General features: G+C 39.0%; 1 protein-coding gene across 2 annotated transcripts in view; it reads right to left on the reverse strand.

Annotated features, from left to right (window-relative positions):
- Positions 1 to 4,093, reverse strand: part of CTXN3 (cortexin 3) — a 7,060-nt gene extending 2,967 nt beyond the window's left edge. The window contains exon 1 of one of the 2 annotated variants that reach the window (XM_042454868.1): positions 4,030 to 4,093. The gene's annotated coding sequence lies outside the window, so the exon portion shown is untranslated. Of the gene's footprint in view, positions 1 to 1,319; positions 1,369 to 4,029 lie in introns of those variants that run through there. The other variant, XM_042454869.1, reaches the window with a different exon arrangement.
- Positions 4,094 to 14,127: the final 10,034 nt, after the last annotated feature.

A 14,127-nucleotide genomic window follows, 5' to 3' on the forward strand; every position in this document is an offset into this window, starting at 1 on the left:
AATGAGAATTCGAACCTAGTTCAACACTCAAACCATGACACCCCTCCTTAAACTGTAAATCCTAGGATTCCATAAGATTTAATGGAAGATGTTGCCATAGCAGTTAAAATATAATCATAATGTTATAACTGTGGACGTTATTGCACGGGGAGGCTTCCATCCTCCTCCCATGATTAATTTGAATGTAAAGTGTCCAAATAGCGCAATCAGGGTTCACACCCTCACACTTTTTTCCTATCTTTCTTCCATCAGTAAATTGCAGCCAGCACACTTGTCCCATCAGTAAAGTGTCATGGAGCTGCAATTTGGCAATAATAAAAGATCCAGATTAGACAAGTGCGCTGGTAAGGAGATTATCACATGGGGAGGCTGACAGGAGAAAAGTGTGGGGGTGTGAACCCCAATTTGGATGCTTTAAATTCGAATTAATCATGGGAGGAAGATGGGAGCCTCCCCATGTGATAACGTTTTGTGTACTGTGAATGGGCCCTGGCACCGATACATGATGGAAGCAAGGATCAGGGCAAATTTTGTGTTTATTTTTATTTTATTTATTTTTCTACTGTGAGATGTGCAGTGGCGAATTTGTGTCACTGGAATATTTGCTTTCCAAAAAAACATTTGTATATGCTTTTCCCTTTAAAAATTCCAAAGTGATTCACAATAAAACTGAAATGGCTACCTGAGAGTGCACAGACCTATGAAGTAGGCACAGGTTATCGGAGAGACTGGGGTGAAGAAAGAGAAAATAGTATACTATACAATGTATAGAAAGTATACTAAATGTAGGGGGATAAAAGAAGCATGCAGTAGAAAAAATATGAGTACAGAAAATGATTGTTGTTGTTATTGAATTCAGGTCAACTCTACGGTGGCTTATGGTGACTTTGGGTTAAGTTTTTCTTTGCAAGATTATTGAGAGGATGTTTGCCATTGCCCTTCTCTGAGGCCAAGAGAGTATAACTTCACCAAGGCCACCCAATGGGTATTCATGGCCAAGCTGGGATTTGAACCCTGGCTTCCAGAGTCATAGTCCAACACTCAAACCACTACACCATGCTGGCTTTCCATATGCACACAGAAAAGAGACTACAGATGAAAATGAGAGATGGTTTCTAAGAGAATGGGAGAAATCAGGATAAAAAAATTACAAATGTTGTCCCATAGTTTGTAAAACAGTTTTTTGAGTTAATAAAAAATTTAAAAACAAAATAGAGTCCTCCGTTATTACAACTATACACTCTTATACTGCTCTTCACTGTAAGCATTTAGATTTGTAACCCACCCTGTTAAAAAAATGCTCCCATACAATTACTTACAATGAGAAATCCTTCAAGCACTGTATTTTACCATGCAGGAAAACTGAACTGCCAACTGAAAAAAGATTAATATATTTTGAGGTCCTTCGCTCCAATGATGTGGTACAAACTTAAAAAGTCCCATAATTTAGATTCACCATACGCATTACGTCATACCATTACAGCCATAAAGAGGGTAACAAACTGAACGGAAATTTGGCTCTTTTTCTTTTATACTTCTAACTGAAATTAAAAATGTATATTTTGTAAGAGACCTCTTATTTTCTGTTTAAAAGAACTAAGCCAAAGTACTATGGTAACAGAATAATATTCTGAGCCACAGGGTGCATTAAACATCATTCTAAACTTAGTGATTGATTAGTTTGTGGATGTTCTGAAGCCTTCTGGGGGACTTTGGCCAACCCCCCCCCCCCCCCTCTCTCTCTTTCTTTAAATCCAACCTGCTTCTCAGGTTTGTTGTGCAAATAATTGGACATCAATAAAACAGCTCCATGTGAGAAGTCCAGCTGCCACTGCCACAACTAAGGTCATTAGCAGGGAAGCAAAAACCCCTCCATTCTGTTTGAATCAATGTCCATGGACCCCCTGAATACAGACCAGAAGGGATTTGGAGAAATGCTACACAAAATGTGGTCTGCAGACTGGTGTCCATTCACAAGTAATTGGTTGCCAAACTGAATCATGTGAATACATTAATAAATATGGCACAAATATGGTACTGATCCCTGGCATTTTTGTGGGAAAATACCAATCCACCACATGAGATAGCCTGATAAGCATTTCTTTTGGAGAATGGAAAGTAAAGCAAGCCTTAACCTGAGCAGCAATCTATATGGTTTTATGTACCAGTAGGCTCAATGTACAAGATGTAGAACTTCTAAATAGCTGGGGAAATCATAAAGAGAGTGAGGAAGTCCTGTGTAGGTAAATTGCATGAAACACATTTTGGAAAAGTAATACAGTCAACCCTCCATATCCATAGATTCTGCGCCCACAGATTCAACTATCCATGAGTTGAAAATATGCTCTTCCCCATCCTTGCAAAAAAAATATAAAAATGAAAAAGAAAACCTTGATTTTGATATTTTATATAAGAGACATCATTTTACTGCCTTATTGTATATAATGGGATTTGAGCATCCACGGATTTTAGTATCCATCATGACTCTAGAACAAAAGCCAAACAGATACTACTGGCCCACTTTATATGGAAATTTTAATGTGCTGCTGTCACTAATAGCACCATTGTGATAAATATATTATTTGATTAGCTGTTACATGCTTTTTTGAGTATGTGAAAACAGTGGTCATTATAAAAGGTAATAAATGAATAAAACTTTCCAACATGACACTCCATCTGTTGATCTACATTCAGTTGTATTTGTAATAAGGCCACTGAAACCATTGGGATTTAAATTAATGCTGAATAAGACTAAAGACTTCCATTAGGAGACTTCAGGAACTTAGTTCTTAAGAAGAATTAATATAATGATGTTGAAATCATCCATAAATAGGTAGAGCATCATCCTAGTACTGATCACTTGTGACTGGCTTTCAGCATGCCCCTGTATGCATTCTTCTTAAACTTTCCCAAGTTCTGTACAAGGGGGTTTCTCTCAGCATGACTAAATCTGGATCCAATCGACTATGTGACTTCACATAACAAAGTAAGCCAGGTATTGGTGAGAACCCTAGCTTGTGCAAAAGAACAGAATACTTTGTGTTGTCTGAATTCAGGCAGTTCCTTCTCTAATTTGTTTTTCTCTTCTAGGCAGATAAAGAAAAGAAAAATCCAGGTTTGTCACTCTGGTCAGTTGGGAAAGAACTAAATTTTGTATGTGTGTAGGCATCTTCAAGTTGCCTGTTGACTTACAGTGACCCCATAAATTTCATAGGGTTTTCTTAGACAATGAATACTCAGAGATGGTTTTCCCAGTTTCTTCCTCTGAAATATAGCTTTCAGCACCTGGTACTCTTTGGTAGTCTTCCACCCAAGTACAAACCAGGGCTGACCCTGCTTAGGGGATGGGAGCTAGCACCTTTTGGGTATTTAAGCTCTTGAACACAAATCAATTGTATAATACCATAAACAAACCATGAAGCTTGGTCAGCCTCTCCTGTTGCAAGTAAAAAGAGATTGCGTATCCATAACAAGAGAAGCTTCCTGGCTTTTCACACCAAGTAAATTCACACCCACATCAATTTTGGGGGTCTGAGTCTGATCAAGGACACCTGTAACCATTTGCATGCTTTTTTGCTGTCATGCTTGGTTAATTCCTATGCTTGTTAATTCTTAAAGGACAATTTATTCGCTTTTATTTTGTTGAGGGTTAACTGCAACCAACGTGAAGTGATACATTAGCATCATTCTTAACACACCAAAAAAGCACTCTGAAAAACAAATACCTTAGTTTAATTTTTCATTTCAGCACTTGGTTCTATGTATTCTAACAGGTAAACTACATAGTGTGTAAAACTCTTTAGCCTAATGGCACAGTTCTGCCCTGTGAGTATAGACATCTGTCAAGACAAGATAGAAGAACCCAAAGTCACCATATACCAGCAAAGATAACATCCCCACATACATAAACAACAATCAGTGCAAAAACAACAAGCCAGGTCTGCCTTTAAGTATTAACTATATCCATGGTGGCATTTGTACATGACCCAGGGGACCTGCAAGAAAAAAATAAGCTTTAAAACTCTGTACCTGAGCTTTTAGGTGAAGTGGTCTGAACACTGGACTTCAACTCTGGGTTCGATTCCCCGCTTGGCCACAGAAACCTATTGGATGACTTTGGGCGATTCACACAGTCTCAGCTCCAGAAAACCCTGTGCCAGGTTTTCCTTAGGGTCCCCATAAATTGGAAATGACTTGAAGGCAGACAACCACCACCACCACCGCTCCCAGCTTTAGGCTCTGTAAAACAAACCAGTAAATTGTACCATTTACCTTTGTGATTCTAAAAAATTAATCTCAAATCTCATCCAATTAGTCCTAGAACAGTAAATATGGAATTTGTTATACGTATCTATACACTTTTTTCTTTTCAACTCCTGTTTATAAAGCACAGGGAATCAAACCTAGAGAACCTGAGATCAGTAATGTGGGTAATAACATTTAAAATAAATAAGTGTGGATACTCCTCATGAAAGCATGTTTGTGAACAAAAGTTAGCAAAATCTCATTAGTAAAATCAGGATTTTTTTTACCTAGCATTAAAAGATGGTTAAAATTTTCAGAAAATAAATAATAATCCCAATATGACACTCAACTTTTTAAGAAATATCTTACAAAGCACTTTGTTTTTCTGTATCATGCAATTAGTTGTTACTGTAAAACATTCCAGAAGGAGTGTACAGTACTTCAACTATATTTTTTGTCAAAAGATATTCCATTACATTTCAAAGTCAACTGTTTTATTAAGCTAAGCAAGTGTATTATATGATTTTATACAAGCAACATGCAATTTCATTTTTATCTTCCACCTGTTATATATTGTATGTTTACTCAGATGTACATTTCTTCACTTCATCATATTAGGTTCAATTTCGATTTGTTTTCAATAAATCCAATCTGCTGATTTTTTAAAAAAATAATCCCTCTCTCTAATACTTAGCAAATCCAGACACTATTAGTTCAAATATATACATATAGGTGACCAAATGTAAATTATACACATATGCGAAAGAAGTAACAGGGAAGCTCAGTGATTAGCATGAAAATACCTTCATCTGGTCCAGAGAAAACTTTGCCCACATCCTACTGCAGCAGTTACAGGTAGTTTAATTTCCGTTCTTTGGAACATCACATTTCCATGTCACACAGAAAGTAGGCAAAACCCCTCAAGCTCTGTAGCAAGCATCAAGTCTTTACAGGAATTTTGTTTGTGTTTTTCAGGGCATGAGAGGCATCTTGCTGCTTGTTCTTTTAAGGCAATTAGCTGAAAACTCTTGTCATTCCTTTTGAGTTAAACCATTTCAGTTCTGCCTCAGCAACTCCTCAGCAGCTTCTGCTTCAGTGAGTAGTAGCAACCCAGCTAGCAGCCTACTGCGACCATCCTCACAAATCATTAACATTCAAAAGGAGTACCAAAAAAGAAAGAAAGAAAAAGAAAAAGAAAGGGAGGAAAATCACAGGGCATTCCCTGTATATCTTTGTAAAAGAATCAAAGCAATACATTTTGCAATGTTATTCCCTTTATGCTATATTGATTGCTGTCAGTAATCTGCCTTTTTGATGCCAGTTAGTATTCTTGCATTTGCCAATTGCAATTTTCATTATAGTCAGTGACCTTCAGGCTACACCCATTCACTAGAAGACTTGTGTGGACAAAAAACATAAAGGCTAATAATTCAGGGATATGGCTAATAGAAAATAAATAATCCTGGTGACAAAAGCTGGCACGCTACTCACCAATATTCTCATTCCCCAGACATGCACTTTTCCATCCTAGGCACTTTCTTTGGCTGTATTTTTGCTGTTTGTTCCACAAGGGAAAACCACATTGGCTGTGCACCCACCCAGTTTTCATCAGCCCAGTGATATCATGTTGAGGCAGCTTTAGTTTGGAGACTTTCATGGGACTGACCATAGTGTTCCAGACAAGACTGATCTGTATATTCTATAGAACAAGTGAGACTTGTAACAAAATTCTGCTGTACATTGTGCTTCTTTTCACAGATGCAGCCAGCCATGATCTCTTTCAGAAGACTCCATTCCTGATCCTCCCTATTTTTCCATTTTACTTCACTTATAGCCAGTCTGTATTCTGTGACCACTGAACACGCGCTATCCTCACTTAAGGAGGTTTTTCCTCTGTCCCCAGGAGACATTGTCAGATATTAGGATCTGACAGCATTTCCCTCCCCTAAAGTTATCCTGTGTGTCTGTAAATCTGATGCTATGCGGTTTTTATATGGCTCCACACTCAGAGAATACATTATTAAGCTGGAAAGAGGAAGATACATAGAGAAAAAGAAAGATACTCCTCTCTCTTTTAATCATTCAATTATACAACTGTTTAACTATTTTGTTATTTACAACAAAGAGTTGCTGCCTTCAAGGGCAGTGATTTTGCTTAAAATGGGGTTTGGAACTCATCTAGGGGCCTTTCACAATGTACAGTTTTAACACTATGATTTCACTTTAGCTGCCATGGTTCCTTCTTTTGGAATCTTGAGATTTGTAGTTTGGTTAGAGGCACTAGAGGAGTGCTCTGGCTGAGAAATTCCTCTTCGTAAACTGTAAAGTCCAAGATTCCTTACAATAACAGTAGTGTCCTTGCCTAATGTGTCACCTGGTGCAGGGAGGTGGGGCTTCCTGAGGGTGGGGCTTCTGGGAGTGGGGCCAAAGGGGTGCTCCCCCTTACTGCCACAGCATGTAGAATGGCACCACAGCAGCGAGGTGAGGGTGCGTTCAGCCCTCTCAGCACTCCTTCCATGGCCTTCTGAGGAGATTATCACATTAGAAACGGGGCATCATTGTCCCGTCCCTATCCCGTCCTTCCCACACGATCACATGAAAGACTTTCATACATAGCCCGGCATTGACCTGGCAGAGAAGTGTGAGTGAAAGTGACTGTGCAAATTACTTTCACTCACAAGCATGCTGAACCCGTAATTCAGCCACCTGGGAAGCACGAATAAAAGTGATAGCACAAATCATTCACATTAAAGTGGGCTCAAAAGCGCTTTCAGCCGTTAGCTGAAAGCACTTTCTACTGTCATTTCCAGACTTTTATAACAGAAGAACCCATTATTACCATAATGACTGAAAGTGCTTTTCAGCCCACTTTCATGTGAAAGTGATTTGCTCTATCACTTTCATTTGGGTCATGGACAGGATAAGGATGGGGGAGCGATCCCGTCCCTATCCTGTCCCTGTGTGAAAATCTCCTGGGTTCCATGTGGCCATGGCCACGCAGGACCCAGAAGGCACCTACCCACTCCCACTGGGGTTTACTACCCCACTAGGTGGCACTCTCCTCTGGAATGTCACCCAGAGCAGTCTGTACCACTGCCCCCCCCCCCCCCAGTGACGCCACTGATTCCATAGGTTCTTAAAGTTAAGGCAGTTAAAGTAAAATTGTGGTGCTATAATTGTATGGTGTGAAAGGGTCTCTGGTGTTTGTTTGTCTTGTTGTTGTTTTTTGTAAAATCTAAAGTGGACTTTTGGTCATTTCTGGATTTGCTTTGGGGAATTCGTTTTGGAAGAGGGAGGGTGATAATGCCAAAAGAGACTTAAAAGTCCTCAGAATTCTCCCTGCATTACAGACTGTTAAATCACTTCCTGGATTGTAGACTGTTAGGAGCTTATCACTTCACTTAAATAACCCAGTTTACTTCATCCGAATTCAAGGCTGAATCAGGAGCCAGCCAGGTCCTACCGCAAGGTAGCTGCTTTTTGCAGCTCCTTTTTATGCCTGCAAAAGGCCGGATCAGGGGTGTGGCATGAGGTTGTCATATCAAGCCCCAGAGTCTCTTTCTTTGGAGCTTTCTAAAAAGAGGCTGGATGGCCATAGGCTTTCTCTGTGATTTAGTCATGTTCCCTACATAGCCAATAGTAGGGGCTACATAGGGACAATGAATAACCTCCAATCCACACTTACTGGAAAGCACTGTTGAGATAAATGGGGTCTGTTCTCTGTTACTCAGCAAGCAGCTGGCTGCCATCCTCATCCCACCCCTACTGCCCATGCAAGTGAAATCCAGTGTGAGGGAGATTTGTGTCAGGGAAGCTGCTTTTGCCTGTCACAATGGAGATTGCTCATGGGAACATCAGCCAGCCTCTTCCTGAGAGACAGAGGAATGGGCCCCCATCAGTTGCAGTGGCTACTGCCCAGTAAGTGGGGATTGGGGGTTGGCCCAGGATTCACTGCACAGCACTATAACTACAATGCTTACTCATATGTGTGTCTCATACAGGATTCAGACTAGTAATGATAGTCTAGGTTATTGAACAATGAATCAAATGAAATATAATAGTTCCAGCATGTAGCCAGAGAAGCGTGCAAAAAGAGAATGTTTAAAGTTCATTTTGGTGTTGCAGTTCAGAGACTACATTTACATATATTTCCCTTACCAATTAATGCATGTTCAGCTTGTTTTCTAATGTTTGTTTACCCCATCACTATATTAAAATAAATGTGTCAACAGAAACATTTCAGAACTGTCACGGCCCTCTTTTCATTTCCCCCTTCATTCTTCACTTTCACTGCAACCAAGGAAGAAAGTCTTAAAGAAGATGACAAGATTGCAAAACAGATGACATCTGCTGAAAGAAATCAGGGATGATGGAGGATAAACAGTACAAAATCCTTTTCTCCCTTCACCCACAGGTTACTCACAGAAATGTTTTAAGATTATTTTGAAAGCAGTAAGACAGCAACTTATTCATGCAAGTTCTTGCAGCTGTAAATAGGACAGACAATCCATAACAATCAGTTGTAGAAGGAAAAACAACCACTTAGGGTTGCAGATCAAGCAAGCTCATTAGAATAAAAGCTAAGGTTAACTTTTGTTTTTTGTCAATTAATTTCACATGCTGATGAATTCATAATGTTCCAACCAACCCTCTTTGCCCAGAAAATGAATACCTTCACAAAGATGTGTTTTGAAAAAATTCTGCAGAGTGGAAAGATATAGTTGAAATAATGCAATTCAGCTACTAAACCATACTGTTCTCTTCTCAGGACAAAATGAAATAGTATGAATGCAAGTGCATAAAATATATATTATACAACTAGAAACCCACATGAAATATCACCTGCATTCCTCTTTCCTACAAAACCCTAGCCTAGAGGCTTCTGTCCTATCGACAGGACTTTGACAGCAACCGAAGAGAATTTACTAGCTAGTAAGTTGGGCAATCTGTTTCACGAGTTCCTAATTTCATGCAGGTTGCAATTAACTTTTAAAGGGCACTTCAAGAGATTCATTCAAATTGTTTCCTAGAAGAAAACAAGAGTGAAAAAGACAAAGAGGACAGAGAAAGACGAAAGAGAAGGGTGTGTGTGCAAGAAATAGCATAGACAATGGCAGAAAAAATAGAGGAAAAGTGCATGTTCCACTTTTTACTCTGGCCCTGCCACCACTGGCTTTGATTCCAGATAGTCCCACATAAAGCCTCCACCATATTACCAGATATGATTGGTGGCTTCCCTGTCAATGACTGGTGAATACACTCAATGGGGGGGGAGGTTAAACTTTAAAAGGAAATATCTAAGATTTGTTTGGAGAATACGGCTCTGCACTAAGACAGCTTCTTTAGTGTTCAGATTAGTATAAAGTGCATTCACCATCTACCAGGCATGGAAGCCATAAATTGCACTCCATATTGCCTCCAAGGGACAGTGGTCCTTAACACAGAAAAGATTCCCTCACCCTTGCTTTAGCCAAAACGAGATTCCCCTTCTGGAATGTTAGCTGAAATGAAATCCAGATGTTACACAGAAATTAAAAATTTTAATATGCAGGTCTCACCATTGCACCACCATGATGGTGGGATTGCATGCTCAAATGAGGCAAGAAGTTATGATGCTGGTAGCAGTGATGCTGGTAGGATTTCCCATATCATACAGGCTTTTGCTGGGGAGCCAAACAGCCACAGGGCAACAGCAGTAATAGTAGGGGTTGACAGTGGTGGAGGATCCCTTGTTAGTACTGCTCAAAAGGGGGCACTGATAAACAACACTTGAATGTATTTTATCATGAAAACTCTATGATGAGATAATCCAAAAAGAAATAAGAGATTGTGCCAGAAGATGGGACTTTCAAGTCAGAAGGCACTACTGGGAAGAGCAGAAGACAAATACGAGTAACTCTCTGCCCAGTGACACAACCAGACTCAAGCTGAAAGATATTCAGCTACATATGTGACACAACATTGTTGCCATTCTTCAAATATACAGGATTTGGGGTTTTCTCAATGCTTGGCTCAAGTACAGTGGTGCCTCGGGATACGAAATGATCGGGTTACGAAATTTCCGGGATACGAAAAAGTTGGATTGGCAAAAACTGTTTCGGGTTACGAAATATTTTTCGGGTTACGAAATTCATTTCGGCACGAAATTCAAATGCTGCAAAGTGCAGCTATAGGCTTTCCAGTGCTAACGGAAAAGTGTTTCGGGTTACGAAATTTTCGGGTTACGAAAGGAATGGCGGAACGAATTAATTTCGTAACCTGAGGCACCACTGTATTTAGGAGATTTCATTTGAACTGTGCTGCTGAAGAAGAGATCTGGAGGTACCATTAACTGCCAGAAAAATAAACCCAAATAAAATAAAATAAGTCCAACAAATGAACTCTTCCTAGAAGCCAAGATGACTAAACTGAGACTGTCACACTTTGGACATATCATGCGAAGACAAGCCTCACTAAAAAGACAATAATGTTTGGTAAGTAGAAGGCAGTAGGAGAAGATGAAGACAGTGTTACAGGTGGATAGATTGAATTAAGGAAGACAAAACCCTGAGTCTGAAACAGCAGAGTTGTTGATAACAGTAACCATAAATTGAAATTGACTCAGTGACAATTAACAATAGTAACCATATGGAGGTCAGTCATACATTTGAATCCCCACATCAGCCAAAGTATGGAAGCCAGATGTCATTTCAAATTTCATCTTGTTAGCATACACAGGTTGTCATTTCCATTTGACAGTGGTTGATACAAGAAAGGCTTCTCTCCTTCAGTTTAAAACATTAGTTTTTTGCAATGAGTTCATGAGAAATGCAATAAGGTACAGAGTCAACTTACTGACACAAACCAAGTCAGCTTATTGACACAGAGTTTAATCCATAGTTGCTTTATAATTTAAAGAACTGTTAACATTAAACCCAGATGTCTCCCTGAGACTTTTTCTTCCATTGTAATTGGAATGAATTAAAGCGAAGGCAAAATCATGCAGCAGTTTAAAAATGTTTAACTTTCAATAAGAATAATTTGAGATAATATGTCAGATTTGTGAAAATGACTACTGTACTTTTTAATGAAGTGCTATTTGTTTAATCTTAAAAATCATTTTTGTCTAATTATCTGCAAAATGCGTGAGAGCAAACAACCTTTACCAAAATCGCTCAGAAAAGATACATAATTTATTCATGATATTTGAGCAAAGTAATATAATATTGTAAACACATGATTTATGATCAATCTTGTGCTCTTTAGGATTTAGTTTCTTGAGCTTTACAAAATGTTGCCCAGAATCTAGTTAGGTGGTTAGGAATGTGAAAGTACCATAGTTATGGTGCCACACAATGACTCCTAACCCAAACCTCCCAATCAACAGAGGGACAGACCCTTATTGATCATAGCAACTGCTGCCCAATGAATTGAGATTGGGGGACTTTCCCTATGTACCCCCTAAACTCGGGGTTATGTAGGAACCGTAACTACAAAACAGTCACAAGTGCATAATTCTAGGTTATGAACTAGTAACTGCTCAAAAGGATTCCAGACGTTAACATTAGCTAAACAGACTGATACACATTAATAATCTTATGAAGGCAGAATCCTGTATTATTAATTAGTTTCTATAAGGTTAAAGGGCAACAGTAGTATTTGTAGTTAAATACCTGATTGACAGCAGAATCAAATCATCTAAGAAAATTTCAGTATGAATTTATCCATATTTACTCAAAAGCAAGATCTCCCTCACTTCACTGGTATTTATTACCTAACAGATATGCCATGAAAATTACCATTATCTCATCTGAACTTGTGTGTCTGTGTATTTAATGTTTCTTGTAGTATTGGAAATATGGCCTCATTCCCACTACCTTTAAAACCGGATTGCAATTTGGTTTGAACAAGTTCAAACGACCCTGGTTCCCACTTAAATCAATTCGCTGAAGCATTTCAGTGAGGGCGGCCATGCACCAGACCCATTTAAGCCATGGGAACCACGCTCTGATGTTGAATTGATCCATCGATTCGGATTGCACACCAATTTATCTGTACGTAGGAGTGAGGCTGCAGACATCACTGAAAATGGGACATATAAACAGTGACACAGGATCTTTATCTATTTACAGTAATTTGATTTGTAATTAAGTTGAATACAACTATCACGGAGTACCCAGTACCCTAAGGCAGAATTATTGAAACTTCTTGGAAATGACCATTCAAATGAAAAGGGTTATCTGGGACTTTTGAGACTCAGCCGCAGGGTTTCAAAGTAAATCATCCATCATTAACCCAAGTATACCTAAATATTTATAGTTGTATCACACTGAACTGCCAGCATGAAACCTTTTGTTTCATAAACATTTCTATTTTGAGTCATCTGAGCACTCATTTCTGGACAGGACCCATGCTTCTACTCCCTTAATCCTAGAGAATTTAAATTCCATCTTAGTCTGTGTCTGTTTTTACCACATCACACATATGGCAAAACACAATCAGAGTTTTAAAAAACTTAATCCTGTTCAGTTTGCAAAAGCAGCAACTGAGGAAATGTTCGTTTAAACTCTCACAATGACCATTTAGAACCTTCCCATATAATCCATACCTTCCCACATTTTACAGATGAAAATAGGGATGTGTGGCCAAGCAATATTAGAGTGTGCTCAATAGCAAAATTTATTAATGAGGAAGAGCACAGGCTTAGAGAAGCTATAGCAGTTTGCTTTTGCCTGAACCTATCGGGAAGGGCCAGATTCTGGAGAGTATCACACAGTTCTTAAATAGTGGGATAGAGGTAGAGATGTGAAGGCCTGTGGGAAAAAATGGGGGGGGGACCATTTTTGTTCACGTTGTTCCTGAATCATGCTAAAATAAAATATTCCACAATTGATTTTCTTCCTCCCCCCCCCCCATTTTTTCTGGGTTTTTTTCCTGGAAAAAAATGGGGGGGGGGGGACTGGGAAAAACCAAGACAAATTGGAAAAAAAGGAGAAAATTAATTATGGAATATTTTATTTGAGCATGATTCTGGAAAAGCATGAACAAAAATGGTTGTTTGTTTTTTCCCAATTTTTTTCCACTGGCCTTCAGATCTCTAGATAGAAGCGAAATTGAAATTGTAATTGTAGGATTTTATTGCACCACATCATGGCTAGGCAGTAGGCATCCTGTAGTCAATCCATGCTTCTGTTGCTGCTTTTAAAGAACGGGAAAATCCCATGACCGTCAATCCCACAGTTAGCCGTTATTGAAGTATGTGCCATAGGTCATTCAAGAGTAATTCGAGAAGGAGATTTAAACTGGTTTCACTGCACCCCTTCCCAGTCCTAATGAAGGCAAGACTTCTTACTGCTGAGGAGACAATCTGTTTAGAGCAGAAGAAAGGGGGGTTTTAAGGGGTTTCACTGCACCCCATCCCCATTCCAAATGAAAGCAAGACTTCTTAGTGCTGAGGAGGCAACCATTTCATCTGGGACAGGAAAAATGGGATTTAAAGAGGTTTCATTGCACACACACCACTACCAATGAAAGCAAGACTTTTTACTTATTAATCTCAGATAGCTGATGAGTAAACAAAATGGTAGTGTGATAAAATACATGGGTAACCTGTTATCATTTCACAGCTGAGTGGTAATGTGAAAAGAATAGTTGCTGTTTCAGGTGTTTAAAAAACTGCAAGGAAGGGAAGCTTCCTGTGATAATCTCCTCTGTTTCTTCTCTCCTCCATATTTAGTTAACTAATTAATTTAGAGAAAACTACCTTTTCACTTTGAAATTAGTTTACAACAATTAAAGTAAGATTAGAAGAAAGTGGGGAAATGGGAGAAAGAGAGAGAAAATAAGAGATTTTGAAGCAGCTGAAAAAGTGGTACAATACAGAATTAACCTGGACTTTTGCTG

The sequence above is a fragment of the Sceloporus undulatus genome, chromosome 2 (genome assembly GCF_019175285.1).
Source record: "Sceloporus undulatus isolate JIND9_A2432 ecotype Alabama chromosome 2, SceUnd_v1.1, whole genome shotgun sequence".
NCBI lineage: Eukaryota > Metazoa > Chordata > Lepidosauria > Squamata > Phrynosomatidae > Sceloporus > Sceloporus undulatus.